This window comes from Labrus bergylta, chromosome 20, assembly GCF_963930695.1.
Source record: "Labrus bergylta chromosome 20, fLabBer1.1, whole genome shotgun sequence".
Classification (NCBI taxonomy): Eukaryota; Metazoa; Chordata; class Actinopteri; order Labriformes; family Labridae; genus Labrus; species Labrus bergylta.
The window spans coordinates 2,320,358-2,336,049 of record NC_089214.1 but is presented as its reverse complement, the minus strand read 5'-3'; positions in this window follow the sequence as shown (position 1 = coordinate 2,336,049).

Below are 15,692 nucleotides of genomic sequence, written 5' to 3'. Positions count from 1 at the left end.
GCCTCCATAATTCACACTTACAGTACATAACATGTCTCTTTATCACCTCTAAACCCATCCTGCAGAGTGCCAGGTGACATGTGACGCTCTGTGATGCCATATTTTCCCCTTTAATTGTGTATTATAAAACCTGATTGACTGGTTGTTCAGTCAAGAGAGTAACCAATACTCTCTCTTTTGAGAGAATATAATAAGCAGGAATCAAATCTGTGCAGCACTTTAACAGATGAGTGTCGGCTGTATCATTATTATTATCATATCCAGCTTGTGCTGAAGATCAATAACCGCTCTGCAGTTAATCACATCAAACAGACTCATTAGAGCCGACACACATATCGGATCTGCTCTGCAGCGACTCTCTCTCTACGTCTTCATCCTCTCTGTGTCGGGGCCTGCCGTCAAAGATGCAAAGAACATTTCTCTGCAGATATTTGTGCATGCATATGTTCAGCCATGTTCTCATCTCATAGTCTTTCTATCGTCAAATATTTAATCTGCACCGCTCTGCTCATTGTCTTCATGCAATTTTCAGTGAAGCACAAAAACATGACCCTATGGACCAGCTCCTAGTTATGCTGCTATACGCTTAGACTACCAGGGGAACTGGCACCTTAAGCTCGCTCTCTCTCTCTCTCTCTCTCTCTCTCTCTCTCTCTCTCTCTCTCTCTCTCTCTCTCTCTCTCTCTCTCTCTGTGCATTCACATCATATTACTGCATGTAACTAAATCTAAGCACATCTTTTCCTGGGTTCTCCTGATCTCTCATGTCTTGAAAGTTCCTCAGGACCCCCGGATCAGAGGTGCTGTTTGTCAACAGGCAAGGCAGGCCCCAGACCAGTAAGGGGGACCCAGAGACTTTAAACCAATGACAGTAGGAAACCTCTCTAAGGGGGCCCCATCTGACAAATTGCTAGGGTTAAGTTTTTCAATGAAAGTCATCAAAGAAAAATGAAGAGGTTATCTGCTGGTTAGAGGCTCCCCAAATTCATTTTTGCCTAGGGCCCCAAAAGACTCTAGAATCCCCAAGGACTTAGACTTAGACTTAGACTTAGACTTTCTTTATTGTCATTCAAACTTGTACTTTACAGTGCAGATAAGAACGAAATTTCGTTGCATTTGGCTCGTTGTAGTGCAGGATAAAAACAGCAGCGAGTATTTACATAGAAAAATAAAAATAAGGTGCAGATATAAATAGATATAAAAAGAAAAACTATGAGTAAAAATACTATACAGATAAATATATTGCACGTTATATGTATTTTACAGTCCAGTGAGGTAGTCCTGTGTGGGGGGGAATGGAGGGATTATTTTTTCGTGTTCAAAAGTCTTATGGCCTGTGGGAAGAAGCTGTTACAGAACCTGGAAGTTCTGCTTCGGAGGCTGCGGAACCTCTTTCCAGAGTCCAGCAGCGAAAACAGTCCTTGGTGGGGGTGGGAGGTGTCTCTGCTGATTTTCTGAGCCCTGGTCAGACAGCGGATCTTGGTGATCTCCTGGATGGGAGGAAGTGGAGTCTTAATGATCTTTTCCGCCGTCCTCACCACTCTCTGCAGGGACTTCCAGTCGGAGGCACTGCAGGCTCCGGACCAGACGGAGATGCAGTTTGTTATAATGCTCTCTATAGTGCCTCTGTAGAAGGTGGTGAGAATAGGAGGAGGGAGGTGTGCTCTCTTCATCCGACGCAGAAAGTGCATGCGCTGTTGCTGCTCATGTGTGAAGGGACCAGGTCAGAGTGTCTGTTATCTGCACCCCCAGGAACTTTGTGCTGCTAACTCTCTCCACTGCTGTGCCATTGATGAGGAATGGTGTGTGGCTGGGCTGGCGCCTCCTGAAGTCGACGATGATCTCTTTGGTTTTATCGACGTTCAGGGTCAGGTTGTTGGTTCTGCACCAGTCAACCAGATGTTTCACCTCCTCTCTGTAGTCCATGTCGTTGTTGTCACGGATGAGGCCCACTACTGTTGTGTCGTCTGCAAACTTCACGATGTGGTTAGTAGTGGACCTGGCGCAGCAGTCATGGGTCATCAGGGTGAACAGCAGCGGACTCAGGACGCAGCCCTGAGGGGAGCCGGTGCTCAGGGAGATGACACTGGAGGTGTTGTCGCCCACCCGCACAGACTGGGGTCTGTTTGTGAGGAAGTCAAGCAGCCAGTTACATAGGGGGGTGCTGAAACCAAGGGGGGCCAGTTTGCTCACCAGATGCTGCGGGATGATTGTATTGAACGCTGAGCTGAAGTCCAGAAACAACATCCGCACATGTGTGTCCTTCTCTTCCAGATGTTGTAAGCCCAGGTGGCGTGCAGAGGAGATGGCATCCTCTGTGGAGCGGTTTGGGCGGTAAGCAAACTGGTACGGGTCAAATGTGGGGGGAAGTCTGGAGACAATGTGGTCCTTTACCAGCCTCTCAAAGCACTTCATCATGATGGGGGTTAGTGCTACAGGGCGGTAATCATTGAGCGAGGAGATTGTGGATTTTTTAGGCACTGGTATAATTGTAGCAGTCTTTAAACATGAAGGTACCACAGCCTGGATCAGCGAGGTGTTGAAGATGTCTGTGAGAACCCCAGCCAGCTGGTCAGCACATTCCTTCAGCACCCGTCCCGGTATGTCGTCAGGGCCCGCTGCTTTCCGGGTGTTCACTCTCCTCAGGGTTCTCCGGACATCAGCTGCGTCCAGGCTGATTGGCTGCTCATCGGAGTGAGGAATAGATTTCCTCACTGGAGTGGTGTTGAGTGCCTCAAACCTTGCAAAGTAGTTGTTGAGGTCGTTGAGGTCGTTGATGTTGTTGTCACAGGGGGGAGGAGTAGCTTTATAGTCTGTGATGACTTGGATGCCCTGCCACATTCGTCTGGTGTTCGTGGGGTCCTCGAAGAAGTCCTGCACTTTCTGACTGTGAGCACGCTTTGCAACCTTTATGGCACGGTTCAGGTTGGCTCTGGCTGTTTTTAGTGCCACCATGTCACCAGATTTAAAAGCGTTGTTCCGGGCTTTCAGCTTTGCACGTACCTCACTAGTCATCCAGGGTTTCTCGTTGGCCCGTGTGGAGATGTTCTTGATCACACTAACATCCTCCATGCACTTCTGAATGTATGCAGACACAGACTCGGCATACTCCTCCACACACGTCTGGTGATTGTCCGTAGCAGCCGCCTTGAACACGTCCCAGTCCGTGCATTCAAAGCAGTCCTGTAATGCTTCCATAGCTCCTTCAGACCAGGCCCTCACCTGCTTCACTGTGGGTTTTTTCCTGATCAGCAGGGGCTTGTATGCTGGAATTAGCATCACAGAGAGATGGTCTGAGGAGCCAAGGCGGGGGCGGGGTGCAGCCTTGAATGCAATTTTCAGTGAAGCACAAAAACATGACCCTATGGACCAGCTCCTAGTTATGCTGCTATACGCTTAGACTACCAGGAGAACTGGCACCCTTAAGCTCTCTCTCTCTCTCTCTCTCTCTCTCTCTCTCTCTCTCTCTCTCTCTGTGCATTCACATCATATTACTGCATGTAACTAAATCTTAGTTACTAAGCACATCTTTTCCTGGGTTCTCCTGATCTCTCATGTCTTGAAAGTTCCTCAGGACCCCCGGATCAGAGGCGCTGTTTGTCAACAGGCAAGGCAGGCCCCAGACCAGTAAGGGGGACCCAGAGACTTTAAACCAATGACAGTAGGAAACCTCTCTAAGGGGGCCCCATCTGACAAATTGCTAGGGTTAAGTTTTTCAATGAAAGTCATCAAAGAAAAATGAAGAGGTTATCTGCTGGTTAGAAGCTCCCCAAATTCATTTTTGCCTAGGGCCCCAAAAGACTCTAGAATCCCCAAGGACACCCCTGCAGCCCTCTGTTTGTCCCTATCCTTCTTCCTGCATCTTATCTCGTCTCCCCTATCCCATGTTTCTTCTTACATAACTATGAGTAAGGTAACATTTGTTAAAGATTGATTGAGGAGGAATACTCTTAAATCTCCCTTAAAAGTTTCTCATGTCTGCATGCAAAAAAAACAACAACAACAACAGATTGTCCCTCATTCAGCGTCTGTGATTTTTTTATATATTTTTCAACAAAATCCATTATAAAAGGGCCGATGTGACCAAGAGGACCGTGGTAGTATTTTTCAGATTGAGTCATGAATCATTGATTCTTTTATATTTCACATCTAAAATGAATAAAGGACCAAAGGGGGGAAATTCAATTTGTGCACAGACCGTTACTCTGTGCAAAGGATGCATCTTTAAAATGTGACCCTCATCACTGAAAATGACTTCAAGTGTTCTTTTTGAGTCACATCCTCCATCATTTCTGAATGTTTTCCTTTTGGGTTACAAAAAAAAGAGCCTCCTCCTCTTATACGACCATTAAAGAAACATTCAGTATATGAAATGTAAGTGATCAAGATCAGTCCAGAGTGGAGCTCTTATTTTTTAAAAGAAACAAAAGAAACTGCTAAAAGACACTAAAATCCAAATCATAGCACTCATATACAAATACACATTACAGCCTTAATAAAAATATATTGTTTGATTATTGTATGTATACAGAACATTTCCATATCTATATTCATCTCCAGTCCACAAAATCACCTCTGCTTCAAAGCACTTCCTTTGTTAGCAGTGATGAACCTCTGAATTTAAGGTTTGTTTGTAAACACAGTTCTGTTTGGTTTAAAGGTCACATATCCTCCTCCTCCTCTTCAGTGTAAATAAGTGTCAGAGCTCCTCAAAACATGTGTGTGAAGTTTCTTGTTCTAAATCCACTCTGATCCTGTATTTGATCATGTCTATAAACCCCTCTATTTCAGCCCTGCTCAGAACAGGCTGTTTCTGTGTCTGTACCTTTAAATATGTAAATGAGCTGTGTCTGACCACGCCCCCTCTCTGGAAGGGCTTGGGTGTACTCGGTCTTTCTCGCTCCATGTCCTATTGTTTACGATGAGAAGGCAGACTCAGAGGGCAGAACAAACACCTAGCTGTGGGAGTGTCACCCACCTGGGGGAGGGGCTACTGCCCTTTGTGATGTCATGAAGGGAAAATCTCCAAACGGCCTGTTTGAGCACACATTTTCTGAAAAGTGGAGCAGGTAAAAGACGGAGAGGATGGACTTTTCTCATCATTGGGGTGTTTGTAGACAGATTAGAGACACATGTTAGAGTTAGAGGAACATTAGGAAGTGGATTTTGAATAATATGTGACCTTTAAAAGTGAGCGTAAATGAATTAACATAAAACACTCAAACCTCATTTTGCTTCCCACAGATTGAAATATCCTCACATGATAAAAAAAAAAAAAAACATGGTGAGGTGTGAAAAAATTGAAACAGATGAGATGGAGGGGCCGGGGTTAAAGTGGGATTTATTGGCAGAACGCAGAGCACTGGGATGCTAATTAAGATGGCTGGCGACAGAGAAGGCAACAATATGGCAACCATTATTATCAGAGAGCAAGAGAGTAAGATGGAGCAACGCTTTCAGCGACTGACGTCAGAGATGTTCATTCTTTTCAGAGTCCCAGAGATCGGACCTGATCTCACCTTCTCTCTGTACTCTCAGCCTCCACAGAGCTCCGCGGGGGAATCACATTTAGCGTGCGTTGAAGGCTCTAAATCAATATTAATTAATAATGAAGAGTTTTACACACACACACACACACACACATACACACACACACACACATGGACGACTGTGACTAATACTGTTGCACACTCTGGAGACACACACACACATGAAACCACATATGGCACTCTAAATTACATCGTGAATCTCAATCAAGGCTCCACAGCTGGGGTGCTTTTTTTAGTCACGCTGCACATCGTGTCGCACGAAGTTGAACTTTTCAGGGCGTAGAAGTCAAACAAGCAGATGCATTTTGATGCAGAGACTCGTCCACAGGGATTGGTCAGTGAGGTGAATTTATGCCAAGTGGGTTGAAATGCATGAAACGCAGGATCAGAGAATCAGCATTTACTGTAAAGGATGTTTTGCTTTATGTTGATGCGTTAATGAGGATTGCTGCTTTATAATCAAAACACAACATATATGGAAAGCTATATAAATTCATCTGGCCTGCTGAGGAGTAAAGAATAAACAAATGGAGAATGTGGCGCCCCCTGTGATCATTTTTATCACCGTCGTTGCAGCGTTCAAATTAAAAAAGCTTGAAAAGATAGCAGGAAACAGAAACTGTGGTAGCATTTCAACTTTTTCCCTAATTTGCTTTGGCTCAGTTCTCACATGAGAAAAGCAATTTTTCAGAACGTTTAGCTTAAATCTCTGAACAATTATAGTTTGTCATTCACAACAGAATTTCTCATTCCTTCAAGCTAATTGTTTTGGTAAGTGTGTGCAAAAGATTAAGTCCAATTCTCCTTCAAATCTGCACTCAAATCCCTCGATTATGGCTCTCTGCAAAAACCGACAATTATCATACCACAGCAGAGCAGAGTGTTTACCACCATCATAGATAGATAGAACCACACAGTGCATGGTGGGGACAAGGCCCAAAACAAAAAGGGACAGGGTGATAGGAGGTGTGAGAGGAAGTGAGGAGGAGGGAAGATGAAACCAGGTGATACAGAGGGATCTTTGCCGTTTCACCTGGATGCTATATTCATGTTTTGGTTCGCTGAACGGGCAGGACGTCAAACCTGAAGTCTTCTGCATCCTCTCTATTGGCTTCACTTCCGTACAACAGGAAAGGGTGGAGATGGGTTTGCTATTTTTCTATCTGTTCCTGCAGGGGGCGCTGGAGTCCCATCGATGGCGGTCTCCATGCTGGAAATGCTGTCTCAGTCTAACTTTCAGTCAACCTAACGACAGGCTGAGAGCTGGAGCTGAGGCGGGTTTTAAACCTCCTGACCTCCTAGAAGTAGCTGGATGTGAAACTGTGCGTCAGTGGTAATAAATGCCATCAGGTTTGGTGTGTGTATCTCTGGAGTGGATTCTGCATATGGCTCAAACTGTGGTGACACTCGGCTGTCGATGCCCCCAAAGCGAGCAGGCTGATGATAATCTGTCTGCTCTGTTGATTGTACTGTTTCCTCGCCCATGCTTCGGTGCCTGGTGCATACATTTCCTGGGAATTAGAGCATTGTGATGAACATTTGATTGGCCCCTGTCTGGCAGCACCTTCCTGTCGTGATGATGACAAATGACTCACATCATGCAAGTACACATGACTGGGTATTTAAATTTCCACACACACAAAACGTCAACACAAGAAACCTCGTCCAGGATACACTTGTTACTTGAACTTAAAACAATACATTCATATTTCTGGATTTATTTAAAGTTTGTATTTGTGCTGTCAGCATTAACTAGTTAATCGGGATTAATTAAGGTCGGAAATTAATGCATTGAGTCTACAGCGCTCTCATTTCACTTTAAAAACCTCTCCCACAGCTCAGCTGATGAGCTCAAAATAATATCCACCTCAAACTCTGGTGCGCTTCATCGGATAATTTGTTTTGGTTTGAGGTGGTGTGAACGCTCAAACGAACTCTGGTGTGGACCAAAGGAACCGAACTCTGGTCCTCTTAAAAACAGGGGTCTTGGTTCGCCGTAAAGGTGAGAACGTGATCCGAACCAAACAAGGGGAAGTGATCCAAAAGCAGTGCATTGTGGGTTGAATTTGGCCGATGTCAACTAGGTATGCAGAGCGTGGCTAACGTTAGCATTGCTAACAACACCAGCCTTCATTCGTCCTTGCAGGTCTGTGCTAAGTGTGGTCGATATGCCAGTTTAACATGAAACATATAACTCTCTAATTTATAGATAAAAAATACTGCCATTCTTCATGCCAGTCTTCTACTGTCCTGTTGTTTACTTTCAGGTCATAGTGCAGCATTTGGCCAGATGGCAGCAGCTACTGACCGGAGCTACAGCTCCAACTAGTGGCTGGTGGCTACAGCACTCAACATTTAACAGGCTTTGGTGCGCTTGTCAAAGTCAATGTCGAGTCCACCGAAGTGAAAACAACCTTAGTTACCGTTCCTTTGAGCTGGTTGACTTCAGTTTGTGCTCCTTCACCACTTCCTGTTTCACTGCTTAATTCAATGTCCTAACCTTCCATCTACCAGGAGGTCTTTATTGTATTTCAAACACTACTACGGTTCATTGGTATCTGGCATTGGTATGATGTAATTTGACTGAAAACATTTCTGCTCTCTTCAACAATGTGAGAAAAATAAAATAATGCTGTAGGATGGGATTCCGCTCTCAGAGACAACTCGCTCCAAACAGCACATCTAAAAAAAATAAAAATGATGCACTTTACTGTATTCATTATTATTAATTAAAGTGGAACAATCTACATTTGAGATTACATTTCCCTCCTTACATTTTCCTTCATTTTCACACCTGCTTTTCTTTGAAACGACTCCCTCTGATGGGAGGTCTGCCGCCCACACTGGATTTATTTCTGTGATCAGAGTCAACAGGATTCAGCTCATGTGACGGCTCACACCTCCTGAATCTTCCCACTCGGCACACTGGGATCTAACTAAGTGAATAATCAATACTTGAATGCACACAGACGGCTGCTTAAAGAAACGCCCGAGACAATATAATTGTATATGATAAAGAAAGATCTATGAATGATCATTGATCCGCCTTTCGAAATCTTTACTCTACTCTCGGCTGTGGTTCTTTAGGGAGCCATTCACGCCCATTCATCTTTTTTTTAATCACAATTAGAGCTCCCTATTCAAATTTTTACTCCCACTGGGAGTGAAAGAATCGGACGAATTCAAAGCTGATCGCTTAATAAATTTGACGTTTACTGTGGAAAGCATTTTTGTTCCATCTCTCCTCTCCTTTATTCTTAAGGGTCTGATTGAGTCTTCCTGGGCTTGTGTAGAGTAAGGTGTTGCTAAGTGCTGCAAACCAAAAGAAAATTCTTAGCAAGAAGTGGGCTGTGTTGAGTGGAGTTGGCGTCCACTAAATGTGAATAGAAATAAAAAAGAACTCAAGGCAGAGGTTGGTTATGGTGCCTAATGCAAAGTGTTTTGCACACGTTGTAGACATTTATAAGACTTAAAGCTTTAAAGGTCCAATCAGTGAGATGTGTAGTGAGTGAAATGATAAAGGTATCTTACTCTCTGATCATTAAGGAAACATGCTATGTTGAAGTGCTGGCTTCTCTGACAACAATGCAGCAGCCAGTATGTCCTCCTTCTAACTTTAGATTCTGCTCCTGAATGCTCTGGATTTGTTTGGACCAGAGAAGGTAGGCGCTTTTAAAACACCCCCCCCCCCCCCCCCCACGGCCGTTTTGGACGCCCCTCGGTTTGCCAGGTATGAGATGAGATGAGATTCAACTTTATTGTCATTACACATATACAAGTATAGAGTAACGAAATGAGGTTTGGCATCTCACCAGAAGTGCAAATAAGCAGAAAGTGCAAGAGTCTGTGCTATGTACAGTAATTCTGTGCTATGTACAGTAATTGAGTGCAAGAGTCTGTGCTATGTACAGTAGTTCTGTGCTATGTACAGTAATTGCAAAATTTACAGATGTAGACAAAAAAAGTGAATTATTAGGTAAATCTGGATGGCTGGATTAATGGGATGCAATAAATATAAATAAATGCTATAAATAAGTAATGCTACAAAATAAGTGTGTTTTTAGGATTATAATATACAGATTAAGATGCAGTGAGCATGCTATACTAATAATATACAGATTAAGATGCAGTGAGCATGCTATACTAATAATATACAGATTAAGATGCAGTGAGCATGTTATACAAGTTTACAGATAATATAAAGAATATGGACATACTATGAACATACTATAATACAATAATACAGATGGATGAGAGATGTGTGTGTGTGACCAGGAGGAGTGGTGGGGGGATGATGGGTGTGAGGTGATATGCAGGGGAAAGGGAGGTCAGCAGGGTGCGGAGAGAGAGAGGGAGAGAGAGAGAGAGACAGAGTTCAGAGTTCGGGGGGTAGAGTTCAGTAGAGAAACAGCTCTGGGGAAAAAGCTGTTCCTCAGTCTGCTGGTTCTGGTCCGGAGGCTTCTGAAGCGCCTGCCGGAGGGCAGGAGGGTAAACAGTCTGTGGGCAGGGTGGGAGGAGTCTTTAAGGATGCCATGAGCTCGCCGCAGACAGCGTGTTCTTTGGACATCCTCAATGGCAGGAAGTGGACACCTTCTGATGCGCTGGGCGGTTTTTACCACCCGCTGTAGCGCCTTACGGTCTGTGACAGAGCAGTTTCCGTACCAGACTGAGACACTGCTGGTCAGAGGTATGAGAGCAGTTATCAGGTCAACAGGTGTTGCAGCGATGGAAACACACCTAACAGACATTATGGAGGGAAGGAGAAGTTAAAGTTTGTAACCTAGCAACAATGAGAGCGGATGAGAAGCGTTTTGAAAAGGAGGTTGTCCTCGCTGCCAGTGCAAGAAAGTCCCTTAACTGATAACTTGACACCTATCTTCATTACATTTTATTTCAGTTAAGCTGCTACGAGTTACTCGTCAGACATAATTCAACAGCTCCTCATGTCGTTTGAATCTGACTGAAATAGCTTCACGAAAAGTGGAAACTAACGGGCAATCAGCCAGCCCATAGCAGATACATCTGCAGGGTGTCTTTGTCAGAGACACTAATGAAACGCTATAGTTGTGTAACAGGCCCCATATGGAGGACTGTTGCCAGATTAGATTTGTCCTGTAGATAACAGGGAAATAATGAGACAAAGCAACAGGTAGTGTGTTTCCTTTCCTCGCTTCTGCCAGTCTTTATTTTTATATATATGTTTATGTATTTCAATTTTACTTAAACTGTATCTTCGTTTTCATTTCTTTCTTCAAAAACATTTTATCCATATTTCAACACACTATGCACAGAAATATAAACTTATACTTCGTCTTATATTAAATGCAAACCTTCTCAAAACCATAAAATAAATGTTTCTGTGTGTTATTATTCTTTTCACAGATATAAAATAATTCCGTTCTGCTACTTAAGAGCTTCTTATTAATGCAATACAGTTGCATACAGGTTCATACAGGAGGAGATCAATCCTTGCTTAGCATTATGCTAACAGAAGACAAGGAAAATCCCATAAAGAAACGGCGAAGCTAGCGGAGTTAGCGCTACACTTTTTACATGAATATTTGTACAAAATATGAAAACAAACAGTCTTCATGAACTCACGGTTACTTTAAGAGATATGCAGGAGCTTTACAAAACTAGAAAAACAACATGGGAGCTAGGGACAAGCCATGACCAACATACAGTGGCGCCCATATATGAACATGGCGATGAGCTAAGCTAGCGCTCATGAGCATCATAGCTAGAGTACTTTAAAACCTTAAAAAAAGATTTTAAACACATCCTGTTAGCTTCTACATGTAATAGAAGAATATAGAGATTCTTTCTGCATCTTGTTGGTTCTTTCAGCTCTGGTGTGGATATATGGAGATAAAACTGTCTTTTAACTAACTGAGATGAACATCATGCAAAAGCCAGAGGTGGAATGGTAACATGGTAGTGCATTGCGTAATAGAAAAAGGCTCCAATTAAGTCTGTTCTGATGCGTTCCTTTCAGAGAATACCATGGCAACAAGCAAGGCTAAGTGTTGCATTCTCCTATGATGTTCATCATGGGAAAAAAACCAACAACACAAAGTCCTTTTCCCCCTCACTTAGAATGAAGAATTCTAGTCCTTATGGACCTGTAGTTGGTTTAATGTCTGCCAAGGTGCCACAAGCAGCAGCATACACAACAACATGCAACTCGGCTCTTTCCCCTCTGGGAGCTGGTGTGTGTTAACACATGAGCTTCTTCCTGCAGCAGAGGTTGTTTCCACATGGTGTCGAAGGCAGCTCTGAGTCCTTGTAAGGTAACACCACTGAGCCAGATTTTCTCCATACAATCCTAAAGAAAGCCACCAAAAGCCCTGGGTCACGCCGGCTTTCTGATCATCAGGCACGGTAATCAACCACCTTTGTTCCCGCGCAACAGATCTCATTCATATTGTAATGTTCCTTCGAGGGAATTCAAACCACCAACTCTTGCATAATGCGGGCGGTGATAAAACGCGGCCGACATGCACACATAGTCAGACATCAAAGTGATGCGTGCAAACATCCTCTGGTCTGGTGGAGGCGGAGAGCAGCGCTGTAGACTCAATCAGCTGAAAAATGAAAACAAAACAAAAGAAAAAGGTGACAACACACACGCGGTCTCTTAGCAGAGCGCCACACGGCTCAGCCAAAAAAATGAAATCGGCCTCTTCTTGATCCTCTTCGCTCTCTTTCTTGGCTTGCCGTTCCAACAGAAGTGCATCCACTCAGGCATAACATTGCATTTTCTGTGACCTGTGCCAGGCTCCCTTTGGAAATCCAGTCAGGCATTTTACACCTGATACAAACCTCTGAGTATACCACACACAGGTTAGAAGCTACTGGAAGTTTTGGCTTTGAAACCCTCAAAATATTTCATTCCAATTTTTTTTTTTTTATATATTATTTTTATTGACATTGCTTTTGTGCCTTTAATGTAGAGATAGGACAGTGGATAGAGTCGGAAATCAGGGAGAGAGAGTGGGGGACGACATGCGGGAAAGGAGCCACAGGCCGGATTCGAACCTGGGCCGCCCACTGCACCCCCTTTTGACATTGTTTTAAAGTTTGATTTCTTATTTTAACTGGTTAGGACAGCTGAAGGGGGACAGGAAATGGTGGGAGGAGAGAGAGAGAGGATGACATGCAGCACGGGGCAGAGGTCGGGTTCCGAAACACGATCGGCCACCAGTGCGAGGACTATAGGCTCTGTACATGTGGCGCGCGACATAACCACTAGGCTCCGATGCGTTTGTAAGATGTATTTAGTGTCGTCATGTCACATGTTTTGAAGAGAAAGCACTCCACAGTGTTTCTATTCATTCTCTTCTGGATGGATTCTTGCTAATGAGAGAAATATGACGAGCATGGGGCAAAGCTAATGAGACTGGTTGAATGACATCTTCACTTTCCTTTTCTTTACCTTTGCACTTCACTTTCACATCCTATAGTTCTATAGTCCCACAGGTTGACTGAAGTAGACATTTCAGGATCTGTCTTTAACTGTCTTGGCTCCATAGCAACAGAGCATAAAGCTGTGCCTGTTCATTTCAGTCTCCGACACGTAAACGTCTCAACAGCAGACCCCATGTTTCTGTTCTGTTGTCGTCTGTGTTTGAATGCATATATCTCTGAGTGTCTCCCTCATGAACACATGGTGACACTTCCCACTGCGTATACCATTTACAGACTCCAGGCAATCATCTCCTGAATTAGTTTTCTCGCAATTCCCTGCAATCTGGAAATTACAGCACCACCTGCCTGATCTCACCGGGAGCCAGCCCTATTGTTTCAGCGTTTAGACTCATCTGTCTGTGCAATGTCGTTTCTTTTTACTTCTCTCAAAGGTCTAACTGCTCTCTCTCGCTCTCTCTCTCTCTCTCTCTCTCTCTCTCTCTCTCTCACTCTCTCTCTCTCTCTCTCTCTCTCTCTCACTCTCTCTCTCACACACACTGTCTGCGTTGGGTTAAACAAATCCACTGGGGTGTAAAATTGAAATGCAGACAGATAGCACTTCTTTTTTTTTTTTCACTCAGGCACAACCCATTAACAAAATACTTCAGGATTGGCGGATAGTGCCCCTATCCACCACTAATACATTAATGCATATGTAAGTTTAATGACTTAAGGCTCTTTAAAGTCACACTTAAATATAATATAAATCAAGTATCTCCTCTGAAAATAACTCTGTGAGTCATGACTGTCTACAATGGGTGTAACACCCGAGTCCCACTGTCTGTGATGTTTTCAGAGTTTTCAGAGTCCTATCTTCACTTTGTTTACATCGCCGGGACGGCCGGCTGACTCCTCCCCTCGTGTATGAAAGTTGTTTAATTGAGGGACTAGAGAAAAGAAGAATAACATACTGTACTCACTGCTTAACTGTGTTTCTAGATCACGCTCATTTCAGGTCAATTTACATGCAGTGTGAAGATACCAGCATAATAAAGATCGCTAGCATTAGCATGCTAACACAACAATGCAGCGAGAGTTGTTTTGGTTTCATGCTGGTGCTCAAGGGCGACATCTGCTGGATCAAAAAATTGCATATAAAGCCTTTAACTTTGTACGATAGTGATATGATAACTGTGTTTAATGTTTGGCCTTATTTGGTTAGCAAAGGACGACTTACCTAAAAACAAACTGAGTAACGGTAGCTCAGCTTCGCTTCCTGCCCTTCTTGACATACTTTGGTTTATTCTCTTAATGTGAAAGAAATGCTGATTTTTAACAAGAAACTGCTTTTGTGATAATATACTAGAGGACCATACCCCCCAACATACGTGCATTCCCACCAGATAAGTCTATCCTTTACTTGGATTTACCAACAGCTGTTGAAAAATGAAGCCGATGCAGAAGTGTAAAATCCTGCAGTTCCACGAGTGTCCACTAGAGGCTGGCTGCAGAAGCACAGGAAGTCACATACACACCCATTCTGAAAAGCCTGTTTTTACAGCAGAGATTAATATGTTTACAGCCTGGTTAAAAAAAAAACCCTCTCTGCCAGGCCATGAAAAGATAATAAAACGTATGTGGGGTGCATGTCAAAACAGATTCAGCAGCCAGCCTCTAGTGGACACTTCAGGAACTGCAGGATTTTACACTTAGGTTGCGGCTTGGTAATAACTTACAGCTTCACTGAGCACACCAGCTAAGGTTATGCATTTAAATATTAAACAGAAATATTAAAAAATCTAGTTAGTTCTGTCCGTCCTGTTCCGTCTTCGGGCAAAGAAAGGTTTATCAGATTGTATCTCCTCCGCAGCATTTTAGAAATTCCAATTTTCCTTTCTCCGACAATCACGTCTGTTTTGCCCCGAGAACCTGAATTAAAAGCTGGCGAGGAGCAGAACGAGAAAGAGCGAGATCGCTACACACATTTACATACACACTCACCAGGATCCTCTCCTCCACCATCCCGCTGTGCTGTTTGTGTTTGTATAAAACTGAGCTGTCGCAGAATAACAAGTGGAGCAACAACACAGTCATAGTGGAAGTGGCATTGAGACAGAAGGCGCGTTCTTCTTCCTTTTTTTTTTTGTTAACATTAGAGAGATGAGGAAGTGCAGAGCTTGGCCCTGTCTACAAGCCTCGTCTGAATGAACTTTCTCCGGGTTTACATTTAAACTTTCACGGAAGAAGTCAGGTGCAGGTGCAAACATTCATACAGCAGGTGCTTTTTTTAAAGACATGTGGCATAGTCTGACAGGTGTGTGTGTGCTTTGAAATATATTAAACTCCTTTGTTATATTTTTCCATCTCCTCAGAGCGTGCAAACACACTACGCTGAATACGAGGATGCAGGTTTTTCATATTTCTGCTAAAGCACACGTTTGCCTTCCCCTGAGGCATCGTTTTCTAATCCTATAAGTCAGTTTGGCCAAGCCACATTTTTCACGCATTCAGTTTGGCCTGAAAACACGGACTGGTGAGCTCCTTTGAACAGCAGCAGAGTCTCTCCTGGAACCTGAAATGTGCACGCTGGCAGTGTCAACATACATATAGAGGGCACACTGACATCTGTGTGTAAAATGACCTGCAGTGTTCAGGGAATGATCTTCATGTGGATGTGTTATCATCCAAACTGAAACACTGAACAACACAGCACATTCTTTATGTTTCTCATTTCTGT